General features: G+C 42.8%; 1 protein-coding gene across 3 annotated transcripts in view; it reads left to right on the top strand.

The window, feature by feature from the left end:
- Positions 1-725: 725 nt before the first annotated feature.
- Positions 726-15,470, top strand: part of CGNL1 (cingulin like 1) — an 89,630-nt gene continuing 74,885 nt past the window's right edge. For 2 of the 3 annotated variants that reach the window (XM_018559928.1, XM_018559930.1), the window contains exon 1: positions 726-772. The gene's annotated coding sequence lies outside the window, so the exon portion shown is untranslated. The remainder of the gene's footprint in view (positions 773-15,470) is intronic. The other variant, XM_018559929.1, reaches the window with a different exon arrangement.

A 15,470-nucleotide genomic window follows, 5' to 3' on the forward strand; every position in this document is an offset into this window, starting at 1 on the left:
GCAGAAACTGCAAAAGCGGGCGCCATGTTTTTACTCACTGAGCCGGTGGAGAAACCACAAACATCTCTGTTACTGGCTCAGCCATACAGAACACAGCAGCACTTACCACTTACATTCCTCACATACAGCTGCTGTTCTTGGTGCCTGGAAAGCTGCGAGGGAGCACAGCTGCGGCTTCCCATCTAATCAGGAAGCCGAGCGGGTGGCCACATGACCACTGCACCCCTGCTGGAAGAGGAAAGGGACAGTTGAACTGATGGGAATCCAGGATGGCTCAGGTCTGTGTGTGTATTATATATATTTCTAAATATGTATGTATATATATATATATATATATATATATATATATATGAACTGCCAATGTCCTGAGATAGAAAGCATGCAGATTACTCAGGTTCATCATAAAAATATAAAACATGTAACATATAAAAATGGTATGTGGGTTGAATTGTTATGGTGGGGTGTGGGTGTTATTACCAGCTCTGTACCAGGGCAAAGCACCCTTTATCATGTTACTAATTGTGGATCTCTCAGCTGGTGGCAGCGGTCGGGGAGCTGCTGAGTGTTCTGGTCCGGAGTCAATCATTACGCTGCACACGCTGCTGTAGGTTCACCGTTCGGCCAGTAGGTGGCGGTGCGGCTTCTGAGGCCGCTGTCCATGTAACAATAGAAGGAAGGGGTGGTTACCGTGTGCCGGGGTGGAAGAGGATCGCGGAGCGCACTTTGGGATGATATGGTAATAAGTTCACAGCGAAGGGGCAGACTAGGAAAGGTAAGGCGTGTGTTTTCCTTCTCCTCTCCACCTGTCTATACAACTTACTGGATTCCAGCACCTGTGTGTAGTGTGAGCTGGTGCTGGGACATTGTAACTTTCCCCATACTTCTGGAGGGATGACAGTGTGCAGGTAGAGCCAATTTGGAGTCTTTTGGTTTACGATTCTTATACAGTTCAATCATATTAGTTGCATGGATTGAATAATTATATGTGGCCACCTCCTGGTCCCATTCATATTTGTTGTGAATGCTTGTGTAAACATATTGTGCATTCACAAAATGCATAAAAAGCATGTGTTGCTCTTGTGGTGCAATTACTGTTAATGGCAAGCGTTTTTTGATGCACACAAAAACAGTTAACAAACGCATGAGGCTTCATTCACACATGGCGGTTTTGTTCTGTGTTTTTTTTTTCATGCGAAAAACCACGTGGAACGAAACCGCTCAAACTTTAACATATGCGCTGATTGTACACATTTGCGGCTATACTATAGCCAGAATGTGCGGAATCTACCCATAAAATCGTGCTTGTACTATTTTGTGGGATGCGTGGTTTCTTACCCTGATGACGCCGCAATAGTCTGAACAATGCACATTGCAATGCATTGTTTTTTATGTTTACAGCGGTTCCACGCATATTTAGCCTCGTGTGAATGGAGCCTAAGGCTTGCAGCACCAACAGCTGCATGAGCTGCTTTGTTGTGTGTGGGGCAGCCCATTGAAGTGACTAGGCCGCCCATGCAGATGTGCGACAAATGTGCCAAAACCCTACATGCGTAGTAAGTGTGCATGAGGGCTTAGAAAGGTCTGCCAGCTAGGACTTGAAGTGGCCCAGTAAGGTGGATGTGAGTGCCATATCACAGCTCCCTGTGTGCTGAGACGTGGTGATACTGCTCAAACAAATCAGTCATTGTTAAGTTACAGAAATCATGATGTGTAGAAGTTTCACCTTGTCACTTGTTGCACACTGTCTGTACAGCTACAGCCAGGGGTAGGTTATTTGTACCTTGGGCCCGAGTGAGTGTCAGTTCATGGGTCCCCCACCAATTTAATAGGTTCGTTTGAAATAGGTAATGTGTTTTTTGTTTCTTCTGCATTTCTGAAGGGTTTGGAAAGCAGTCTTGAATATAATCTTATGCCGTGGTATTCTCTTTACAAACAGCATATGTGATGTGAAATATAATATCAAAGTTCTGCTACAGGAAGCATACGTATATGTTGTGTATAACTTTACTGAGACTGCCATTGCTAATCTTCTTCTGAAAAGTCTTGCAAAGTTGAAATTGACTTTCTATAAACTACACTAAAGTAAATATTTTTTTGTGTGTCCCGTTGAACGCAGGGCCCCCAGGCAGCCACCCATTGACTTTACAATAATCCACCACTGGCTAGAACTCTTGCGGTTTGTGCACGGTGAATTTGCCTGCAAGGTATGATCGCCCTTGTGGTTGAAGTTATTTTGCTGGCAAATTGTGCAGTGTTTGTGCTTTTAGATTATTTTTCCCTGTACACCTTTTGTCACATTGTTGCTGAATGTTCTCCTGTAGAACATGTTGTCATGTATAGAAACCATCAGAATTTGTACAACTTATATACCTCTCCCTGGGGTGTCTGTTTAAAAACAACACCTCGTGAAGATTTCCTATTAGGCTTGTCTGAAAGGAAACACATTGCCATGTGTGTCTGGTTAATGTGCTCTCTACTCCCTCTCCAGATATATCATCATACTGTCCCAGAACACCTTTACAGCAACTTGAAGGGCTGGAGAGTGGCTGAGGATCCACTGGCACAAATATTTACATATTTATTGGGAATTTACAAATACAATCCCTCATAAGGCCTCATTCACACTGCCGCGCGTATGTACATATTGTACCATATGCAACATATGCAAATAAATGGCTCCATACACACAGCCGGGTATGGAGCCATATATTTGCGCAGCGTATATATGCGCAAAAAAGAATGGAACAGAGATGCGTCCGGGCAGCGTATCTCTGCGTATTTACGCGCACAGCACATTAAAATTCCATTACGAGTGATGCATTCTGGGATTGCATATAGTGCACGCATATATGCATATTTGGCATAGACGCTCGTATATACGCTCATATATGCTCGTATATACGCGCATTGACGCGTATATACGCAATATACAATTTTGCTTGCGTTGTGTGTGAATGAGGCCTAATGGTGCAGGTGGGATATGTTATATGGTCCCTCATAACAAGGTGTGACTTTATTATGCAGCACTTACGTTGTTCACTGCATGGGGTGGACAAATGAATATTGTATTCAGGAGCCAGCCAGCAGGATTTTTTTAGGAGCCAGCTCCATTGACAACTAGGGAAAACCTCAAAATTAGGTGCCAGATGTAATTTTTAAGGAGCATTGATGACCTGGCTCTTGGGATTTGTCCAGTTGTGGTTTACTGGATCATGTAGATCTCTGTCCAATTTTCAAATAATGACTTTATAAACATTAATAACTATCACATTCTCAAACAATTCATCCCCCACACCGCTACCTCCTCATGTATTACTTGCCCCTCCCTTTTAGATTGTAAGCCCTCACAGACAGGGCCCTCCTTACCATCTTGTATTGTATTGTAACTGTAATGTCTTCCTTATATTGTAAAACGCTGCGCAAACTGTTGGTACTATATAAATCTTGTATAATAATAATAATAACGCATATGCTAGAATTCCTACCCTAGTTTCTAAGGCTAGTTGAAATGGACACGTCCTCTTCACCATTATGCACAAGGTATATGTGCAATGATTAAATGGTCTTCAAATGCCTGCAGAGAAATTGTGATGGTTATTTGTCTTCAATTCTCCAACAATTAACTCCCCAGTTTACTATGTTTATATGTGTTCAGCAATCTAAACCATTGTTTGTTTCTTTTACCTTTTCTTGGATTATATTGAGGAACTTGGTTATTACAGATTAGCATGGTGTTGTAAACTGTCCCTGTGATAAGTATAGTGTATGTTCTGCTACTAAAATCTAAGTATAGTGTTTGTCCTGGTAGTATAATAAAATGACAGCCTGGAAATCAGAGGTATCATCATGTAAACTCCTAATTACATATGAAATCATTCAGGAATCTGACAGGTCCAGCCATTAACCTGCATGCTCTGTTTTTGTTATGGCTGGACTAGAAATCTGGTAGACTGTTCAGTACAATGCAGTGACATAGTTAATAGTGGCATCTCCAGACAATACCCATTATCCATGGGGGTGGGGATAATACAGAGCTTCCCAATGACATTCCTGGCATTCCTGAACTTTGGGCACTTCTGAATTCCCCCCTCTTGTGTCATGAATTAGTTTATCCCTGGGGTGGAGAAAGGGTGTGATCGTCTCCAAAATTAAACCTTTTATTATGTAATGGAGTGTACACACTTGGATTTATGCAGGACACTCCTTTAGCTGTGCTATTATATAGGTGGAGAGATGCTTGGTCTGAGTCACATGTTAATGACTAATCTTAGTTTGTTATGAGTATAAATTGGGGGCCAGAATTCACAATGTCCTCAGATTTTAAAAGAACCCATGTTTTGGGTATAATGGCGATATATTTGAAATATCTTGGTTTGCTACCCTAAAGTTGTAGAACAGGTTGTAAAGCAGAACTGAAGGCTCTGGGCTACTGCTGACAGCCATTCGGGTGACCAGCTATGAAACATTGATTACGGTCTTGGGTGAGTAGCCCCTACTGTTCTATAGACAGCTGGGTATTTTACTGTGTCTAAAATAACTTAAATAGGAACTAAAGTCAGCCTGTACTCAGTTGACATCCCTGAGCTCCTCGCCAGCACCAACATCTTTATCTGGTTCTTCTTCTGGGTTTGACATCTTAGCCAGTGTAGGATGTGCACAGGAGTTAATTCATCCTGGCTCCAAGGCTTGCCCAAAATGTATACTATGCTTTGCATGTAATGTACATTTTTACTTTATGTTTTGCTGGAATTTTGCTAAACTTTAGCAGTATGATCAAATACTTAAAGCAGAACACCAGGCACACATTTTCTTTACCCCTGCACTGCAAGGGTTAAATGTTCATTCTTGTCTGTTATACTCGGCCGATGCTCCGAGCCCACCGGCTGTGACAGTGCTCCCTGTGCTAGACCGCTGCAGTGGAGGGGTAGCGAGGCTCCAGGGACTGGTCTATGAGGAAGGTGGTTTTGAGGATTAGGCGAGTATAACTTTTTAGATTTTTTTTGAGCATAGACAAAAACAAGCACTTAACCCTTGCAGTGTGAAAGTAGCCCCGCTGCAAGGGTTATGTGTTTGTGGAGTACTGCTTTGTAAGGATAGTCTACTTTTCTGACCATGACCATATTTAGGGTGCAGCATGAAACATGGTCACATTCCTTTGCCCTCGTCCCACTTACCTGAATTGCGGGGTTCTTCTCCCCACAGGCTCCTGTTTAGATTTGAATTTGGTGCGGCTGTTTGTGGCTCCATCTGCCTGATCTGTGATATCTGGCAGATGGACTCGCAGATATCAGTGGAGCACAAGTGCGGTGACATCTCGGCACTTGTAGTCCAATGATTACTTCCTCCGGGGCCATTACCCCAAGGTCTGTACTTGGGGTCGGAGGAACAGTCTGCAAGAGCCTGAGCGTTACATCCGTAATCCATTGATTGCCGTTGCAAAGCTTTGCAGGTTCCAATGCAAGAAGTCAATAAATGCGCATTCTTTCTGTCATCAATTTCTGTGCACTTGTTAATATTTAGTAAAACGGACTATGCGTTTTATATTAGGATACGATAGTTAGAGACGTACGGGGATGACATTGCTGACCTCCCTTTTCAAAATGCAAGTTCAGCTCACGTGTGGGATGGGGCCCAAGAGCTCTGACATTCTTCTCCAGATTACATTCTGGGTTAGTGCCTGTGCCTGCGAAAGGCAGACACTGCCAGTCAACTTTCAGAAGGAAGTCAGAAAAGCTGCCTTCGTATGCAACTCATGAAACGCGTTCCTTAAAGAGAACCTGTCATCTATTTGAATGTCAGCAGAAATTGTACCTTGAAAGAAAACCTGTTAGGCTAAAAATAAGAGGCTTCCATTCTTGTATTGTTTGTAAAGGTGCACGAGTATGGGCTGCCATCCTAAAGCTGGACATACACTACTATTTTATTCGTTCAGCCGGAAAATTCCTCAGATTCCTGCATTAACGCTAAGCAGTGTGGCTGAAGGAATCCCCTCCGTTTCAATTGTATTTTGACAGCGGCCGCTGTCAGAATGCCTGAACTGTGCTTGCAGCTGATTGGCTGCAGGCACCATTCAGCTGAAGATTTTCCAACCGGCTCCTTTTGATTTGATCGAGGGATGCCAAGCGGAATGGTCCCAACAAGGGCTCCCACTGTGCGAATTTTGTCCAGGCCGACCACGGAATTGGCATAGTGTATGGCTCGCTGTACGCTTCACTGCAGATTGAGGATAAACATGCTGCCAGTGAAGTGCTGGGACACTTGCATCGTGCAGCTTATGGTTCAGGATAACAGCTGCAGAGTTTCACGGATTAGGAAGACAGCCCTTTATCCTGTAAAGTTTCTGTGAACTATGGATATCACTAAGGCACAAATGTAACATTTTTGAACAAAAAGAAAGTTGAACAGTGTGATGCGGTTGGCAGCGCCGTATCATCGCATTATCTGTCATTGCACACCTGCAGCCATGCATTCAGTGCGGACAACACAGACAAGTATTGTGTATTGATGGTTTGTTCTGCAATGGTACAGTCCAGGTTAGTTGTTATTCCTATGTACATGGGCAGTAAACTGCACAACAACAATGCATTTCTGGGTGTTTTTGAGCGCATGGTATCCTTTTTTTTTTTTTTTTTTTTTAACAAACCTTTCTTATTTGCCATTCTCTCTGTGAGACCCCAACATGAACACATGCTTCGGTTTTCTTGATACTAGGGTCAGGTCTCCCAGTTCAAAGTCAGTGTCATTGTTCCCAGTCCGTGAATTTACACACTGAGACATTCATTCTTTGAAAAGAAGAAAAGAAGTCAGCTCTCCAAGACCTTGACTGAATATTTCTCATTATGTCCTTTTACTATAAAATGTGTGTTTACAGCCCAAAGAGATTAATAGATCTCCTAACAGATCCTAATATACAAATCGACCGGATTACTAAAGGAGTTGACAATTTTCAAACAATAAATAGTGTGAATATTCACTTCCATTATCTAATCATGCTTGAGTTGAAATAAGTAGAGGAACTTGCTTTTTACAGGATGGCTCAATATTTGAAGTGAAGATTCTCAACTCCTTGATTGGCCTCATAAATATCTGTTAGTAAAGTGCAAAGCTCGGTGGTCTCATGTCCAACAGAAAAGGGAGCTATTGACTGTTAAGTTTTTAGACCTATCAGAATGTGATCGGCATAATATAAATACACATAATGGTGAGGGTCCACACTAATAATTCTAGCTTTACTCCAGCCAAGACCTTTTTTTATTTTAGGTTTTTGTTAGAATGCATAAGTATTACAGCTTTTAATTGCTGTGTCCCCATTTGATACATATGTGTATTTGAAGTGTGTTGACCAAAACAGGAAGCGAGGTAACATCGCCACAATTTCTGTTTTTTTAAATGGGCATTGGAACAGGAAGTGAAAGGAAATGCCCCTGAATGGGAACACAGACAACAATAAAAGCATGTCCTCTAGTAGAGTGAGGAAGATGTTAAAGCTCGAGTAAAGTTTTAAAAAATACAAATTGCTGGGAGGTAGCGATTTTTGTCAGAATAAACATACAAAATATCGTGTTTTTTCATGCAAAGTTCCCCTCTTTTCCCCAGAAGTTATATTTTATTCTTAGTGCATGGGCCATGCAGTGTACACATCTCTAAGATGCTGTGAATTGTTCAGGTGCCAGGGAGGATGTGACTCCTGTGCGCATGATACCACACCACATTGGGCCCTGAGAAAGAGAAACATGGAGCCTGCAATTGCTGACCTCTCAGTATATACTAATTGTCTGGCTTTTATGCTGATGGTCTTGTTTTTCATACTGTGTTGCAGGCCCAGAAGAAGCATCCAACTTCAGGACAGTTATTCAAAAGTGTTGAAGCCAGTTAGTCAGCATAAGGCCCGGGCAGTCCCGTGGGCCAGCGCGAGGCCCGGGCAGTCCCGTGGGCCAGCGCGAGGCCCGGGCAGTCCCGTGGGTCAGCGCGAGGCCCGGGCAGTCCCGTGGGTCAGCGTGAGGCAAAGTCGGCAATAGCTGCCTCCTATATTTTTCTCATGACATGTTTATTTTAATAGTTTCCAGTAAACAAGCCAAACATAAATGATTGTTCTGTAGTGCTATGTACATAATAGTTGCACTGTGTCACTTCGTGAGCAATCCTCTACATGACTGGGCAATGGAACATACAGCACAAAGCTCATGCTTGCATGCACATCTGTTACTATTATGCAAAAATATGAGGGATGCCAATGCTGACTTGGGTCTATCATCCTGATCCTTGACTTAATATTTAGAGAATCATTACACTTGCGCATGCATGCCACGTGTCTTGTCATTTCACTGGCTACTAGCTTATTATAGGTTAATAACTTACTAAGCAGGGGATAAAGGATTGGGATGACAGCCCAGGAACTTGCACCTTCCAAAACGAGTCAACAATTGAAGCACCTTGGGGGAAAATTGAAAACAAACTTTGCCATATGGTACCTGCTCTTACCTATGCATGCTCCTCTAGTGTTGGGATCTTTTGCTGGAGCACACAATACTTTTACTGAAATTTGAAGGAAAAACTCCAGGAATTTTTTTAATTAACCTTTGCTTGTTTGTGTCTAGGTTAAAAAAAAAGTTACTCACCCGAAGCTCCGAGCCAGCATTTTTATGTACATCAGTCATTTCCGGAGGCCTTTATACTACTATTGGTATTGGAGGGCAGGAGCAGCCACATGGGTCCCATGCAGCCACAGAGTCCAGTCTCTTATATTTCAACCACCAACAAAGTAGATGACATTTCTTGCAGGACAAATGTTTGAGAGTTCTGTAGAAGTAATGTTGAATTGTGTTGTTTTTTTTGTGACATGAGCCAAAAGCTTTAAAATTAGAACTTCCTATTTGGAGTTCCCTTTGGCACTAAAATCATTAATTCCTCCTGCACTAAACAGATTAATTGTCTTCTGTGGTTTCGGTAAGCATAATGCAACGTAGAACAAGTTTCTCAAGTGTTGCCAGTCAGAAACAGGAAGCATATTGCTCATATCCCAGCCTTCCATATCCTTCTCAGCTGGGCAGGAAAGTGCATGACATCAAACTCCTGGCTCCTGGACACAAACAGCAGACCGGAGAAACATAAAACCTCATCAAGTGAGTTGTTTTCCCCAGGAACAATCTGCTTTCTCTTTTGCTGCAAAGGCGTCCACTAGCTATGTGTGCAGGTAGAATACACAGACCATAGTAATTCCCTTATAGTAATTCCCTTAACCTGATCAGGTACAATGTAGCTGCCATTTTTTGACTTGTTTTTGGCGCAGGTACAAGCTGCTAGGCTGCCACCTACATACGTGCTGCACTGGTTAAAGGTTTACATCAGTCAGAATTAAAAAGCAGAATAGGAACTCGGCTCTCCTGGTCAGGGCTTCTAAATGTATCCAGGTATTGTTGCAGTGCACCATTCCCCCCTCCCCCCACCCTTTTGGTTCATTCTTTTTTTTATGCCTGATGCATCTCACAGCCGTCAATCTAATTCTAAAGCAATGTAGAGGTCGATCGTGGTGCCATTAGAAAATACTGGCACCCACAGCGAGATCGGTTCACACCCTGGCGACTCCTGACCGCTTGGCAATCCGCGCGGAATCGTGCACGATTGCCGCTCAGTGAGGTGTCACCAAGGTGTGAACCTAGACTTATAAAGCAAGCACAGAGAGAGGAAGCTACACAGCACAGTCTTCAGGAAGCTGACCCTTTTACTGCACGTGTGTGGAGCTCTGTGAAATCTGACGGCGGTCACTAAAGAGAACGCTGTAGAGATTGAATTTAAAGTGACACTAAACTCAGGAATTAAATCTAAAAAATGCATTCAAGTACCTTACCTATTAACAAAAATGTATCCTATTTGTGTATCACTCAGCTGTAGATCCTCAAATCATCTCTGAATTGGTGCTGACACTGTCCTTCGATCTGGAGGGGGATTACTTTTGTTCCTTATGGTCCCTGTGAGGTCCCTCCAAGCTCGCCTCTGTGGCTCTACCCACTTACCTGAATTTAGGGTTCTTCTCCCCGCAAGCGTGCTTACATGTATAAATTCAGCGTGGCTGTGCGTGACTCTGCCCACATAGCCACATCATCCATTCACAGAACCCTCACCACCAAGGCATAGGGACTTGTAGTTCTCAGTGGAATACAAGTGCAGTGACGTTGCCGAATTTCTGGTCCATTTATTCTATCTCCTATCCATGTTATTGAATGCCTGTACCTCGATATGGACAAGAGGAAAAGTCTGCAGGAGCCAGAGCATTGCCCCCCATGATAGGGATGCACCTATACTAGTATGGCACTAGCAGTCTATGCCAGTGGAAGCACAGATATCGGTACTCAGTATCGTGAGTACCGAAAGCAAAGCAATCGGTATCGGTGCATCCCTACCCCGTGATCCACTGATTGCAGTTGCAATACTTTACTGGCTGCTATGAAGGGAAAAAAAAGGCACTTTTTTTTTTCTTTTATGAAGAAGTGTGCATTTATTTTTATAAAAGGTGTAATTTCCCTTTAAGGATATTCACTTCCTTCCAGGTATTCTTACCTTCTCCAGTAGTCCAAGTGCTATGTGTCAGATTAATTGGGGCAGATATATGAAATTGTCTGATCTTTTGAACTTTGTTATTAAAAGGTACCTTCTGATCCAGAAACTAATATAAAAATCTTCTGTGACATGTCCTACTTGTCAGTCTTTCTTCATTGTTGCATACCAGCTTTGCTGGCACACTTGGAATATTGTGTAAGACGTATCTGATCTAATGACTTCAGTGCTGAGAACCCAGGGCTGGGTGGATTAAGAGTTGAAGGGAACGCATAATGTTTTTGTATATATTTGGATTTACAAATGGCAGTTTTAAATATTTCTGAATAATTCATCAAGCAGCAGGTTGTGCTAATCTTAAAGCTGAACTCCAGACAGATATAAAAGGCACATGCTGTTGCAGCTCTGTATTCATGATTACAACATTAACTGTATTAAAAGAAAAACAAGCATGCAGTGTACATACATGAATCTGACTTGGTGTCAGTCTCTTGAAGTCTCTATACACCAGACATCAGACTGGGAGGGAAGAAAAAGAATGAGGAGCTAATCTGTTAATGTGCTGACAAGGAACATGCTAATAGGAGGAAAGAGCAGGGTGACGGGGGAGATGAGCTAATATCTCTGTGCTGCTTCTCTTTTACTGTTCAGTCCCAGGCTGGGGTGGGGTCCATGACAGCCTGGAACCCCCAGCTACCCAGTTTCTGCCCACGGCGCCAAGGTCAGGGTAACGACACAATCCTGGTGATATGCAGGAAATCTCACCATAAGACATTCCTGCACTGTGCTGGAGGGATCAGTGGTGTAACAATAGCCATAGCATCCCATGCGGTTGCTATGGGGCCCAGGGTAGAAGGTGGCCCCATTAGGAGGCTGATTAGGAAAACTAAACTTTATGGTTTCCAGTATAAGGCTCCATTCACATATAGCACGCGTGGAGCGGCTCCACGCGTATTCGTACGGCCGGATACGAGTGTCCTCTGTGAATGTAGCCTCGGAAATCTGAAGTCAGACCTCAGGATGGTCTAGTCACAAATACCCCCCCACCCCCCTGTACAGTAAGAAGCATTTGCTTATCTCTAAAGGTGCCCATACACCTTACGATTATCGGACTAAACTTTTCGTCCGATGATCGAACCGTCGTACGATTTTCGTACGACGGCCCCATCCTGCCCCGATTATCGCAAGGTTCAATCAGCGGTAGTTAGAAAAAAACACCTGGACGACTTGCGGTAATTGACCGCAATTATTTTCGTTTGCGCATGCGCAGTGTTAATCGTACGACATTTGACGGACGGAAACGCCACCAACCATGCGAACATCGTACGATCAACCAAAGTTTTCAAACATGCTTGACCGTCAAAAGTCGTACGATTGTACAGTACTATCGGTCGGGCACTCTATTCACACGTTACGATTGTCGTACAAAAAGTCGATCGCATACGATTATCTACGATAATCATAAGGTGTATGGGCACCTTTTAGTTGTGTATATTTATTGAACTCTGAACTTCTGCTGCAGACTGAAATGAACCCTGTGTGCCTAATGCAGTCACAAATCCAAGAGTTTGATCCTCTAGTAAACCCTTATAGGAGGGCTGAGGTTTGTGGTTCTACAAGAAAAGAATGACACTTGAATTTAAATTAGTTTGTATTAGGGTTAAAGAGTAAGTGTGTGCAAGTGCATTAGTCATTTTGTTATATAGTTTATCATGATTTGTAGTTAAGCTCCTGAGAGGGGTTGGGGGTGAGGCTTTGCAGAAATAATGTTTCCATCTGTGTCCTTTTCACTTCCTGTCTGATAGTTGACGTGAGAGGAAATCCCTCCAAAGAGAGGAAAATCCCTGATGCTCAGCGCGGTCACCGTAACTAGTTTCCCCATTGGAAGATTCCTGTTCTGATGACAACCCAAAATTTGTGAATTTTTCACTTTCAGTGATGACGTTTAATAGGACAAATGGGGTAAATCTTCCTAACAGGGACACAGACGGCAATAAAAACCTGACGTGTTCTAGTTTCCCTCCACTCTATCCAAATCTAAAAAAAAAAGTGTTGGCTTAATTTGCAGTTTAATGTTTGGAGTCAGGGAGTTGTATATCACGGTGAAACTCGCATACCGTGTCATGGCAGCTCAAAGCACGTCCAGATACTATGTATTGAGGGTTTCAGACAGCAGAGAGTACAAGCTATAGTCCACCACTCCTATCCTAGGCATGTGACATCTGGACATTCATTTACGTATGAGCTCTACCTCCTTCATCCCAATTTTGAGTGGAAATTCAGTTTACAAATTACATGCAGAGGATACAGTAACTACAATGATCATTACATGTATTGTAATCCTATGAGGTATGAATGAGGATACAGTAACTAGAAATGATCATTACATGTATTGTAATCTATGAGGTATGAGTTAGGATACAGTAACTAGAAATGATCATTACATGTATTGTAATCTATGAGGTATGAGTTAGGATACAGTAACTAGAAATGATCATTACATGTATTGTAATCTATAAACTATGAGTGAGGATACAGTAACTACAATGATCATTATGTGTATTGTAATCTATGAGGTATGAGTAAAGAATGAGTGAGGATACCGTAACTACAATGATCATTACATGTATTGTAATCTATTCGGTAAGAGTGAAGAATGGTCTAAATTAACAGAAAGTTTCCCTTACCTAGCCATGCTATCATGTGAAATTTGTTTTAGTTGACAATAGGTGACACCCTTTCAGTTTGTGTGTGTAGATTGTTCTGTAATCACAATGAGCGGAAAATGCATAGGAATCCTCTGGAGACCAATGCATCAGATGCTTGGTATTAGCCAGACTATTGTATTTGGTGGTGGTGCAGATTACTTGTTCGCAGTGCTTCCTATTACTCATTATTTATATTTGGTTTAGGTATTTTTGTAACTGGATGGGTGTCTATGTGAGCAGATTCATGGAATATGAAAAACCCTTCTATTCATTGTCGATTCATGGTCTGTTTAAACAGTGCTTGGATCAGAAAGCAAATTCATTCCTATCCTTTATTATGTATAACATGATTTCTAAAGATGAGTTTAACTGTTCTCAAGCATGTCTTTGTTTTAGGGTCCATTCACACAAGCCGCTGCGCAAAACACACATTGGCTGGTGTGCGGTGTTCCCGATAGTGCCAATGTATTTTTTTTAGAACTTTAATGAAATGCCACAAGTGGCATTTCATTCAGTTCTATGGGCACAGCTAGTTGCAAGGTGGTTGTACTGCGTTGCACCCAGCTACGCTAAAAAAAAGTAAGGCATGCCATACTGTTTTTCAGTGTTCCCATCGCAATGCGGTGGTCTGAAAGTGTCCATCTGTGCCAAGGCAAATTTGCCTTGTCTTGCATTGGGGGCTGCACTGGAAACAGCCAGCGCAGCCCCAACGCATGTGGTGTGAATGGACCCTTAGATATATTTCCCTGCTTGCTTATTGATCATCTGACTGGTGACATCTATAGACCCTCACCCTAGCTACTTTAGAAGGATTTAAGAGGAATTGTCTGTAGCCAGTGTTAGTGCTTTGGCTTTTTTTAATGTGTATGTAATGGCAGTTTATTTTATTTTTTGTTTTTTGTTTTGGATAGAGTAAGGGAGGATTAAAACTCCTGTCAGGTTTTTCTTGCTGTTGATGTCCCTTCAAGGTAGATTAAGGCCTCATTCACATGGGGCATATTAGCTGTGGCTGGGGATTCCTGCGGGAAGAACCTGCAGATGCTTGGGGCAGTAATCCCATGTGTGTCCATACAGATGTGTTTTATATGTGGCTCTTCACATGCAATTGTAACGCTCACCCCCAAAGGAGCCGCTAGATGTATTGGGCCTCCTAGCCTGTTCAATGTTCACAGTTTAATTTATACCCCAAAAGCACATAGTGACCCTTCAGTGGCAACCAATAAAATTGACTTCCACACTGATGTTCTGATGCTTTTTGAACTTTTATTATCAATCTTTGAGAAAGAGGGATAGGGCACAGGACACCCAGGATGTTGCAGTCTACAAAATTCAGGAGCAGAGAATGTTGCTTGTGTTGGCCAGCTTTTTGTTCTTTTCTAGCCAAAATAATTTTTATTTGTTGTGTCCCATTTGGAAGATTTCACTTCGCCAAAATAATTTTTATTTGTTGTGTCCCATTTGGAAGATTTCACTTCCTGCCCTGACACAACATGAAGCGAGAGGAAATCTCTCCAAAGTGAGAGAAGTCCACAACAGGTGTCCCTTTGGACGATTTCCCCTCATATTCTGGGGCGATAACTGTAAAATGGCCAGTTTCCCTTTTACTTTTTGTAACAGTGGTCGCCGGGATAAATAGCGACTCTCCCCAACAGGGACATAGATGGCAATGAAAACCTGACAGGGCTTATAACCATTTCCTATTAGCTTCATGCAACAACGGCTAGACAGTCATTTAAGGCTCCATTCACACAGGAGCGGTTGTCTGCGCATATTCGGCCGTATGAATATGCGCGGAAGAGCTCTAAACATAATAAACAATGCACTTTAATGTGCATTGTTCAGACTTTTGCCGCACAGTACGAGACCACGTGTCCCGCAAAATACTACAAGCGCGATTTCTGGAACGGATTCCACACGTTCGTGGCTATATTATAGCAAATGAGCGGAATCCGTCTGTAAAGATTTTAGCTTTTGCGCGGCAAACGCCAAGCCACGCCTCCAGCTCCCACAGTCACACTTTGACTGACGGCAGAAGGAGCCTATATCTCGTCTGCACTCAGTATCCTCCCCTACAATCAGGAAGTTAGTTGAACTGAAGATGGCTCCGGGTACCGGCGGCAGTGACAGCAGTGTTGGCTGGTAAGTGTGTGTGTGTGGGGGGGTGGGGTGGGGGGATGGGAGCGCATTGAGGAACCTGGCCTTGGGGCA

Source organism: Nanorana parkeri, unplaced genomic scaffold (assembly GCF_000935625.1).
Source record: "Nanorana parkeri isolate BGI_ZX_2015 unplaced genomic scaffold, ASM93562v1 scaffold422, whole genome shotgun sequence".
Taxonomy (NCBI): Eukaryota; Metazoa; Chordata; class Amphibia; order Anura; family Dicroglossidae; genus Nanorana; species Nanorana parkeri.